We start from the raw sequence: 11,457 nt of genomic DNA, 5'->3' as shown, positions 1-11,457 counted from the left end.
GGCTTTGGGGGTTCAGAAGCTTACACACAGTCCTGGTTACAGCAAATCTGTATCTGGACTAGACTAGTTACAGGAAAGGCAGGAAACAAGCTTAGAAATTGTATTTTTTTTTTTGGGGGGGGGGTAGAAAGGGAGAAAGGAGAAACAGAAGATAATTCAAAATTAAGGACTTAAGTGGTTTGCCCTTCACAAATTTTCTCTCTGTATTATGTAGAGTGAGCTAGTGACACTAGACTGGAATAGAGCTGGGATAGAGCTGAACAGATGGGACTGGCAGGAGTGTCTAAAGTCAAAATATGATATTGCTGTACTTGAGTGAGCAAATGAGATAGACCCAGGAGGAGTGTTCAAACACAAATTTACAGGAGGGGTGGGCAATTCCAAAGCCACCAAGATTAATACCAAAACAAGACCTGGGAGGGGCAGGTGGGAAACTAACTGCAGAGACAGAGACAGACCACAGTATTCTATGAAACAATTAAATAAACAGAAAAATTAAATGCAGTACAATCTTTAACACTGCAAGTTTGTACTTAACTCAGCTAGTATTGCAGTTGATTGTAGGTATGTAGCAAAAGCCAAACAACACAGGCATTGAGCAGTAATAAATTCAAAGATATGTGACTCACTTATAAATACAGAGAAACCCTCTAGGCTAAGAGTTTAACACTGAATATCAATGAAATGAAACACATAAGCCTATCTGCAAGGCTAGGGAAGGAATCACCATGGACCATATCCAAAAGGACATAGGTGACCTTCAACACAACTAACCCTACCCATTTTGTTTTTGTTAAGGGTAGAACTTGCTTAGTAAACCTTGTAGACTTCTTGGATACTGACCCCCAAAGATCTGAAATGGGATAACAGGACATACCCTGTATGTTGAGTTATCCAAGGCCTTTGACACTATCCCCCATTCATGTGTCATAGTGAAGATGTCCCATGTGAGAATTAAGCCATACAGTAGTAGAGGGATAGGTAACTGTCTCACTGACATAACACACACACTCAAAGTTTGGGTCTGCACCTCCACCATTAGCCACATACCATTAGAGTACCACAAGGATCTGTGCAGGGTCCTCAACTGTTTGCAAACTACTTTTCTGAAGTGCAAGCAATGGTAGATGGCCTGTGGTTTACCACGTTTGCAGATGATTGTTAACTGGATGCATTAATATAGTGTCCCTCAATGAATGTAACAAAGTATGGAAGGGGCTGCCATATGCAAATGATTGGTGCAACACTCATGGACTGAACCTTAAAGCATACAATGGCTCCTCATACAATGCCCCTGCTAATTATGATATATGTAGCACCCCTCTAAACTCAAACACAGTGTTGTGAGACTTGGGAACACGCTGATAGCAATCAACAGTTTCATCACTATGTGTCCATAGTGGCGGCACACACATTCTGCATTGTGCACATCATACATATTGATGTCACATCCAAGATCAAGGTGGTTATACCTCTGCTGTACCCTACCATTATCAGACCACTAATTGAGTATAATGCTGCCTTCTGTCTGTACCTCACCAGACACCTGCAGCAACTGGACAAAACACAGGGTTGTGCCTGGTTAACTCCAGGGCCTCCAAATATGACATACATGGAAGGACTGAAAGACCTGTCATTGTACTCCGTATCATACAAGCTACTCAGAGCTGACCTATACCTGGCCCACAGAGCAGTCTCAGACCCTGCCCTACTGGAAATGCTGAACATCTGCAAATCAAATGGGACAAGAATAACTTGGTCCAGGGTTGTCAATTTATTCTGAGACAGACATATACAATGACTCAGACTCCTTTGCAATAGGCTACCACTGCATGTGAAGCAGTGTTCCTCAATGACTCTGTTGAATTGCAACCTTGACTATTGGTTGAGTGATTGTAAAGTCACCTCTGGGGTGACACCTATGTCCCTCATGGACAGGGCCAGTTGGTGTTGCTCACAAATTCACTCCAACAGCGACCATCCAACTATGCTCAATAAGGGTACTTGTGTTTTTAGACAGCTAGGCTTCTAAACAGTATGGTCATTAGGCTAGTGAACTTCTATGAACATATGAAGCCATAAGCCTATGCAGGTCTCCCAACATTTTGTTTCCCATATGGCTTGCTGAAGTCATCTAATATAAGTTCTTGTGCAGTGGCACTTGAGTAACATTCTGTAGTCTGTGTGATTAGATAGGTAGGAATTCTATTCTCACTGCAGTCTACTGTGTGTGTGTGTGTGTGTGTGTGTGTGTGTGTGTGTGTGTGTGTGTGTGTGTGTGTGTGTGTGTGTGTGTGTGTGTGTGTGTGTGTGTGTGTGCGTGTGTGTGTGTGTGTGTGTCCATAGATAGAAGAGCAGAAGTGTGTATCCCACAGTTACTGCTCCATTACCATGGATTAAAAGTATGTTGATTCTTGCAGATGCCTGCACATCCATTTCATGCAGCACACCCAACATCTTGTGCCATGGTGCTTGCATAATGTGCTGTGTTCTGTAGTTTGTGTACTTAGGTAAGGGTTCTGTTCTCACTGCAGTCAACTGGGCGTGTGTGTGTGTGTGTGTGTGTGTGTGTGTGTGTGTGTGTGTGTGTGTGTGTGTGTGTGTGTGTGTGTGTGTGTGTGTGCGCGTGTGTGTGTGCGTGTGTGTGCCCCTCTAGATAGAAAAGTAGAAGTGTGTATCTCACAGTTACTGTTCCAGTACCATGAACTGATAGTATTTTGATTCTTGCAGATGCCTACAAATCTTTTTTGTGCAACCCACCCAACATCTTCCCCCACATGGTCTGTTGATGTCATCTACTATAAGTTTACCTGCAGTCTTGTAAAAGTCAGACTTGTTCCATGGTGCTTGTATAAAGTACCGAGTTCCATAGTCTGATTAGTTAGATAGGTAGGGGTTCTATTCTCACTGCAGTCAATTGTGTGTATGTGTAGGCACATATGTGTGAGCTCTTGCTTGATATTACAGAGAGCATATTACACCAGCATGTGGGCCACTGTTATATTCATCTCAACAGACACTGCTGATGTCATCAGCTATAAAGTGTTGTCTGACACGCTTCCATGTCAGACTTGTGCTGTGACACTTGCATAAAGTAGTGAGTTCTGTAGTCTGATTAGTTAGATAGGTAGGGGTTCTATTCTCACTGCAAACAACTGTGTGTGTGTGAGCTCTGGCTTGACATTACAGAGAGCATTTTACACCAGTATGTGGGGCACTGTTATATTTTCAACAGACACTGCTGATGTCAACAGCTGTATCAGATTCTTGGATATGCAATACTCGCACCAGTGCAGGGTCAAACACTGGCTTTGAGTCCAGGCAGGTGTCAACTCATTCTATACCAGACAGATTATAGTGACATGGCTTTAACTCTATTCACATACACCACTGCATGGTTTGTAGGCCCTGTGTTATCTTGCTGAGAAAGTCCTGCGGTCTCTCCAGCTGCTGCTTCTGTATGGTGAGATACATGCCAAAGAGTGCATTATACTTTATTACTGTTCTGATGAGGTTTGACTACAGTGCTGTTATACAGTCCTAAGATCTGCATATGATGGCATGATGTATGATGTGCACAACATAAGCTTTCAATACCAGTGTGGACACTTGGTGGTTGAAGTTCAAACTGCTATCTACATTTGTTCCCAGTGCTGACATCACTTGGCATCAACAGAGAAGGGCTACAGAGAATACAGACAGTAGCAACACATAGCAAACATTGCTCCTACAGGCACCTTCAATGGCAAGACACATGGGAGAGTTATTTCAGGAAAATAATGCACAACCCAAGCATAATGTGGACATCTCACCCTATAATCAGACCAGTATGTATGTGACACATGTGATGAGGTAGATGGTAAGTGGCACATCCACCAGCATGTGGTCACAATGCTGACTACTCTTCCTTTGAGTGTAACACAAGTACTAGGTTTGTGAAAGACATCCACATCAGAGGCCATAATAATTAATGGTTCCCAGCCTTCATCACACCAGTAACTGTGTACAATGTATCCTTCTTCATAGGAGGTTACTAGGCTATTGGCCCTGAGGCCCTTATAAGGCTAGCCAAGAGTTTAGCCAATGTTTAAACAAGTCAGCACCCAAAGCCCCTATCCAGCACGGACACAGATGGAATCCCAGGGGTGTATTTTCTGTTTCCCATCCAATTATCCAGGTTGTGCTTGAGGTGGAGAGAGAGTCTATTGCACAGATGGGGGGAGTCTCTGGGACACAAATCTATCCCGCCAACAAGTCCTATTGATATTACAGACCAGGTTGAGGTCACATGTATGGTTTGTTCAAGTGGAGCTTGACTTGTGGATATACAGTAGTCCCATCAAGGCAGGGTCTGAGATTGCTTTATATGTCAAACAGAGGTCACCTCCTGAGGACTCTGTATGAAAATGAGTAGAGGGATAGGGCTTTTAGCCTATCTGTGTAGGGTAGATGTTTAAGGCCCTGGATTCTCCTGGTGAGGAACCTCTGTGGTCTTTTCAGCTGCTGCATGTGCTTTGTGAGGTACATGCCGAAGAGGGCATTGTACTCAATAATTGGCCTTATAAGGGAAGAATTCAGGGATGTTATGACCTCTTTGTCCCTGGATGTGATACCCTTACTTATGAGGGAGGCCATGTAGAAAGCTTTCTGTACAATGGAAGCAAAGGACAGTGTTATTAATATGATAATATGTGGGGATGCCATTCTCTCAAAGGGGATGATGAATTTTTTGGCATTCGGCTTGAGGCCTTGTTTCTGGCACCAGTCATTTGTTTGGGTGAGACTCTCTTGGAGGACTAAAAACATCCAAACTAGTAAACTTCATGAACCAAAATGAAGAATAAAATCTCCAAGCCACAAGAATAGGTATAAGTAAGCGCTTTCGTTTACTAAGTAAAATAGACTTCTTCAGACAATGAATCAATACAATAAAATACTTAAATACTAAACACATGTGACATCATCACTTACAAAAAGTAAATCCTGCCTACATTTAAACCGGCAACACTAAAATAACTACAGTTATACTGCATCAATACATTAAATCTACAAATTATTATCAGTCAATAATAGTGTTAAAATATCATTATACATAAATATAAGCTAAAATTTTACAGTATGAGTTCTTAGATTTATATTTATGCAAAGCCAAACTGTGTGGGGTCGAATGTTTGGAGGTTGCCAATGTCCCTGTTAATGAGGTCCATTTGAATCCATTTCTTGGCCTTGCAGATCAGGCTAGTTAGGCTGATGGGTCTATAATTTCCTGGATCGGTGGACACACCACCTTTGTGTAAAGGGATGACAGTGGCTGTCCTCCACTCGGCTAGGACAAAGCCGGTACTCAGGCTTTGGTTGAATAGGATGCCTAATGTTGCTGCAAGTTAATGCCTGATCTCATGTAGGATGCAGCCAGGGATATTATTGGGTCCTATGGAGGCTGCATTTTTTTACCTTTGAGAGGGCAGTGATAACCTGTTCCCTAGATGTAAGGGGTGGAGGGGCAGGTACTTATGATGTCCTGATTTGCTGATGGGGGGACAGAGGGGAGACATTTTCACTGAATCTGTCAGCCAGTAGATTGGCTATATCTACAGTATTTGTCTATGTGGTGTCCTTGACCACCAGTTCTGAACAGATCTGGGTGCTTCCTTTGAGATTTCAGACATATGTGAAGAAGGCCTTATGATTGCATCTAGTAGATGTGACCAATTTGGACTCAAAATTGGCATTAAAGGATTTCACTAGTGCGCTTATCTGCTTGTTCAGGGTAAAGAGAGATTGCTTCCAATTGAGCAACAGCTCCTTCATGGTCCTAGACAGTATTTTTTTCCTTTTGTTATACAGTTTATTTATTGCAGATGTCCACCAGACAGGTTTACTCTTCCTTCCTTGCGAAGGATGATTTTTTTCCTGTTGGGTATTCCTGATTCACTGCATCTATATAAATAGTACTTTGCTGTAGATTTAGATATTGTGCCAGTTCCTACAGTAGAGGAGGGGGCAGTGAAGCTGTTTATACCATCCTTCGGGAGGCTGTAATCAGCTTTGGAGAAGTTTTTTTGTTTGATTCTAGCTAGAGGGGGGTCAGGGAAGATGGTGACTTTGAAAGTGACCGCTTTATGGTTGGATCTTACCAGGGAGAAAGATACTGTAGGGGTGCTGCAGTGGTTACTCATGTTGGTGAATACCAAGCCCAAGATATTATCACCTCTTGTGGAGGTACTGACTACCTGTTCCAAGGCATTTGCACTGATAAAATCAAGGAATCTCTGCGCATTTGTATTCTGTCATGAGTAATTTTTCCAGTCTATGGTTGGGTAATTAAAGTCACCCAGGATCAGGGTAAAGGGTTGAATCTTGATAGATTTGAAGAGGTCCAGATAGGTGGAGTGGGCATCTTGAGTCAAATTTGGGGGCCTGTAGCTAGCTATAATTTGAACGGAGGTCTTGTCAATGGTTAACTGCACCTGGAGTGTCTCTTGTGCGTCATACTGTTTGACCAGCCTAGAGGTGTGTGTGTCTTTAATATATATTGAAACTCCACCTCCTTTGGCTTTGCCGCCCACAGCTTGGGGTTCAGACGTATGATAGGATGAGTAACTAGGTAAGGCTGGGGTGCTCTCTGCAGCTTTGAAACAAGTTTCTGTGACTACACAAATGTCAGCATCTTCCATGGTTAAGAATGCTTGCAATGAGTGCAATTTCATGTTTAGACTCCTAGCGTTAATCAGCATGACCTTCAATTTGTGTTTTGTTGACATTTTTTATCTTGGTAGTATTGATCGCATGACTTTTCCTAAAAAAAGACACTATGGGGGAGGCAAGGGGCTTTGCCAGAAGTCTAAAGCCCAAGTGAGACAGATGCAGGTCATCTCTAGCAAAGCATGGTGGTTTGTCGATCATATCTTCCCAGGCTGTCAGGTGCTGGATCCTCCTGGAATGACACCAGAAACTAAGCCAATAGTTAAAGTCAATGGGAAATTTACCATTTACCTCACTATAGTGTAATTCCGGAGTTGGCACATTTAATTAGCAGGAGGGTGTGGGGTGCAGGGGGTTTACCCCCCTGCAAAAACATGACAGAAAACATATTTATTTTTTATTTTATTTGATGGTTGATGTTTCAAAAGTTCGATCATATGGTCATCGACCATATAATGTTCAAACATCTGAAACTTTGATCATCTGATGCAGACCTATATATATATATATATATATATATATATATATATATATATATATATATATAGTTTCACTTCAGAATCTCGTACTGAAAGATCCAACTTCAGTAGCTCGAGACTGAAGTGTCGAAAGTGCAGAATACTGAGTGCAGAAATGGCAAATGTGGAAATGTCAAATCAATGGTGTGGATGTAAGTGAACATTCAGGTAAGTAATGTTTTACTAGGGAGTTTGGGTAGGGATTTTAGTGTGTGAGTGTGTTTGGAGTTTTGGGGTGTGGGTTAGGGTAGGTGAGATTGTGAGTGTGTAAGTGTTGTGAGTGGTGGTATTTGTATGTATGTGATGTGTGTTTGTGTAAGGGGAGTGTAGAATGTGTAGTGGTGGTTTTTGTGTAAGCTTGCCACCTTTTAAGCAGGCCAAAGTGGCACATGGGGGTGTTGTCAATATGACACTGGCCACACCCTCTACCGTGATTTCACCACATGAGCGGTGACGGAGATGCTGTTATGGGTACGATGACGGATGGCTGCTGGTGTGGCTAGCTAGCTGGCTATCTGGCTGCTGGAGTGGCTGGCTGCTGGAATGGCTAGCTAGTTGGTGGGAGTAGCAACTGGATGGATAAATGACTGGATGGATGGCTTAATGGATGGATGGCTGAATGAATGGCTGGCTGCATGAATGGATGGCTGGCTCCCAGTGGCGGCTCATGGCATCGGACTGCAGGACTGCAGCCTCTTCAGCTGTGTGAAGAAAAGAAAAGAACATTTATTTTGTATATAAAATATTTATAAATTAAACTGGCTAACTAGTGCTGTAAATGAGTCTGATTGACTCACAAAGTCCCACAACTTGAACTGCACATGCTCGTTGCTTGTTTTTTTTTAGTTTCTGTAAATCTGGACTGTCTCAGACTGCTGTAAAGGCAGTCCAGATTATAGAAAGTACTGCATCAGTGTGATGCTCAGAAGTCTGTATGGTTAACTGCACAGTGAAGTGGAAGGGGGTCGGACTGCCACATCGGCACTCAAGTACGTGATGTGAATAGCAGGATGGCTACTGATTGGTTCTCGCTCTCTTTCTGAAAAAGAGAGTGAGAAACAATCAGTAGTAGCAGGCAGTACAAGTACTTTTGCTTACTTGCTAACAGTTTGTGCTATGATTGCAAACAGCTTTTTTGGGCTTAATAATACCTACGGAAAGGAAAGATTTCTGAATCCTCCTGACCTAGCTAATCCATTTGTTGTTCGTGACAGAAACGGACAGTCTCAGTCACTCATCATTTGATTTTTAAACTTAAGGACGAGGTAAGTCAAAGCTGTGATGTCTAAAACAGATTTTTCTGTCTGTATGTATGGAAATGGGTTACACATGTATAAGTGCTTAGTGCTGTATTTCTTAGCTCACACTGCAAATTAATGGGAGATATTTACTTAACATTTGACAAGTTGCTCAGATAATTTATAAAGCAAAAAAAAAAAAATCCTAGACTTTAGCAAATGCATAAAGCCATAATGATTGTGAGAAGCAGTACTCCCTTTGCTGTTTTCTTAGCTGGATACTTATAAAATGCCCATATTAAATATTATTGTGGGAGCCTGTTAGTTATTCTAGCACTCTTTCAGTGAGCACTGATGCCACAAAGAAAATTGTGAAAGCCGCATTCAGCACCACTAAAGTTTTCCATTTACTCCACTGTTGTGCAAGGGTAGAGTTGATATACATACACAGCATGTACATATATCATATGGTGTCTGTGGATTTCCTTCCACATCGAGGAAGCAGTGGACATGCCTCTGCAAAAAAAAAAAATAATAATAAATTAAAGTTTGCTGAAAGTTGTTTTCGTGGATTTGACATATGCTGATCTATATAATTCCACTGTTGTTTACCCCTTTGGATCATGGCTGAAAATTGTACAGCCAATTAGTACCCTTATCTGATTATCAAAATTAAATCTAAATTAAATAATTCATGTTCATTTTGCAATGCAGAAATAAAGGATATAAGAATTAACTGCCTTTGTACACTCCTACTTCTTCTATATTTACTATATAAATGCTAACTTGTCCTCCTAAAACCCAGAACTACCCAAATGCTCTGATCACATCCCTGTGTATTCATGTACGAACAATAATTTTAAACTTGCAAGTACTTTTATCAGTGATTATGGACAGATAGGCTCTGGCTCATCTTAACAGCACAATACATAAAGCAATAAATATCAAGTAGACATGAAGCCAGAAGAGATCCCCTTCTGCAAAACATCACATTAATAGTAAATGCAGAGATATGCAAACGTATACATATAGTCTGTAGAGTGTGAGACCCAAGCATACGTAATGGCAGAATTGATCAACATGTACATTAGCAGTACCAGATACTGGCATTTCGGTAGGAGACCTGAGAAATCACTGCTAAATGCTGGTTATCATACTTATCAACTATCCAGATTTTTGCAGAATGTCTAGATTTTTGCCTCATGTTTTTGGTCGGTTCCTTGTACAATTTGTCGTTCTCTGGCAAAACACTGAGGTTTGAAGTCACTGAATAAAAATATACATTTGAGTTTCAGACCTCATATCTCTCAGAAAATGCATGTTAATGCAAAACCTGTTAGTCTAGAAACTTTTTAAGTTTATAAGCACAGTAATTAAAATTTGTCACTATTTTGGAACCTTTCTCCCTCATTATTTCTACCTTCACCCAGATTTCTTAAGCTAAGAGGTTGAGAGCTATGCTGCTGATGCATCCCTTCTCATAAAAATGCAAGACTGTAATAGCATTTGTTTTGTAGTAGTATTGTGTTATTTACAAAGATTCACTAATATTCATTTTATGAGTCTTTAGCTACATGATTCTACAGGTTTCCACCTTCTGATCGTACCATACTACCCACAGTTGTGTAGGTTTTGCATTTTGACCTTTTAGCTAACCTTATCAAGCCTACATATACAAAGGTGGCATCACACAATTAATGAGTGAACAGCAAAAGCCCTGTAAAGGACAAATGCATGCAGTTATTGAGTAATATTTTTTTTTCTACTCGGGTTTGCATGCAGTTGAAACAGAGAGCATAGGGCTGCTTTTCCAGGGGTGCAGACATGAAATTATGGTAAATATAGCAAGAAGGAAAGAAAACTATGGAGTAAACCTTAACATCTCAAATATTCTTAATTTCTGCACTCTGAAATGAACTCTTTCTAGCAACTTTCCAAGGTTATACAAACAATGTTTAAAATGTGTCCCTGGGTTTTGGGCTTTTGTCCCCCCCAATAAATTTCGGCTTTTTCCAGATTTCTTGTGCTCATATGCTGCAGAGTTGAGAGATACAGTGTTGAGTGGATTTTACAAGGAGCTAAGAACTTCAGGGGAAAGAGAAGTTTAGTGCTGCTTATGCTGAGTCTGCCTGCATTGTTAATAGCACAACAGGTAGTGTTCAGTGCAGACGGCTGTGGTTTCTACTCCGACAGTATGTAGATGCATTGCTGATACTGTACTGTGTTGCACTTTTAAAGAGGGTGGATGCTGCAGTCCTGAGAATGTCCTCTTTGGTGAAGATACAGAGTAACTATCAACCTGTTATCAGTTTGCAATCCATTCCCTATTGCAATATTACTAGCTTATCATTTTTTTAATGTAACATGGGCAATGTATTCCTCAAGGGGAACAGGCACTTTCTTTGTAGATGAAACAATGAAATATAAAGTTGTTGACTCGCAGTAACCTCTTCATTAGTTACAGATCTCTTTAATGTGAAATTATTTAAATGACTTTTACTTCTGGAGAGATTGTGCATATTTACTGATACTGGTGGATTGTAGAAGTTTGAGTAGACTCTTATGATAAAGGTTCTGAATTGGGCAGTTTTGTAATTATTGGCGCATGCATTTTGTTTCATTGTTTACTGGAAAATATTCAAAACAATAAATATAAAACACCATCTAACAACTGTACTGTATTATACAAGGAATATAATTTAATACAATCAGGAAGGTGTATCAAAGAACACATGTATGTTTCATGTGCAAGGGGCTTATAATTTGAAAAGAGACCAAAGTTAATCTTTATCTGCCACTGACCAGATGTATTTTCTTTGAATGTGGGTTTCAATGCTGAGTTTCAAGGGCAGAGACGTTTTAATGCTAAGTCTATTTTCATTCTGAGACTGCAATGCTTTGTTTAGCAGATGTCTATTAGTTTTTGTGCTGTAAAATGTAAAATACAACTTTTAAATGAAATACAAATCATTGTAGAAGTAAAGCAGTATGCATAC

The sequence above is a fragment of the Protopterus annectens genome, chromosome 15.part0 (assembly GCF_019279795.1).
Source record: "Protopterus annectens isolate FY-2018-M chromosome 15.part0, PAN1.0, whole genome shotgun sequence".
NCBI classification, from domain to species: domain Eukaryota; kingdom Metazoa; phylum Chordata; order Ceratodontiformes; family Protopteridae; genus Protopterus; species Protopterus annectens.
Note: the sequence above shows the minus strand (reverse complement) of the source record.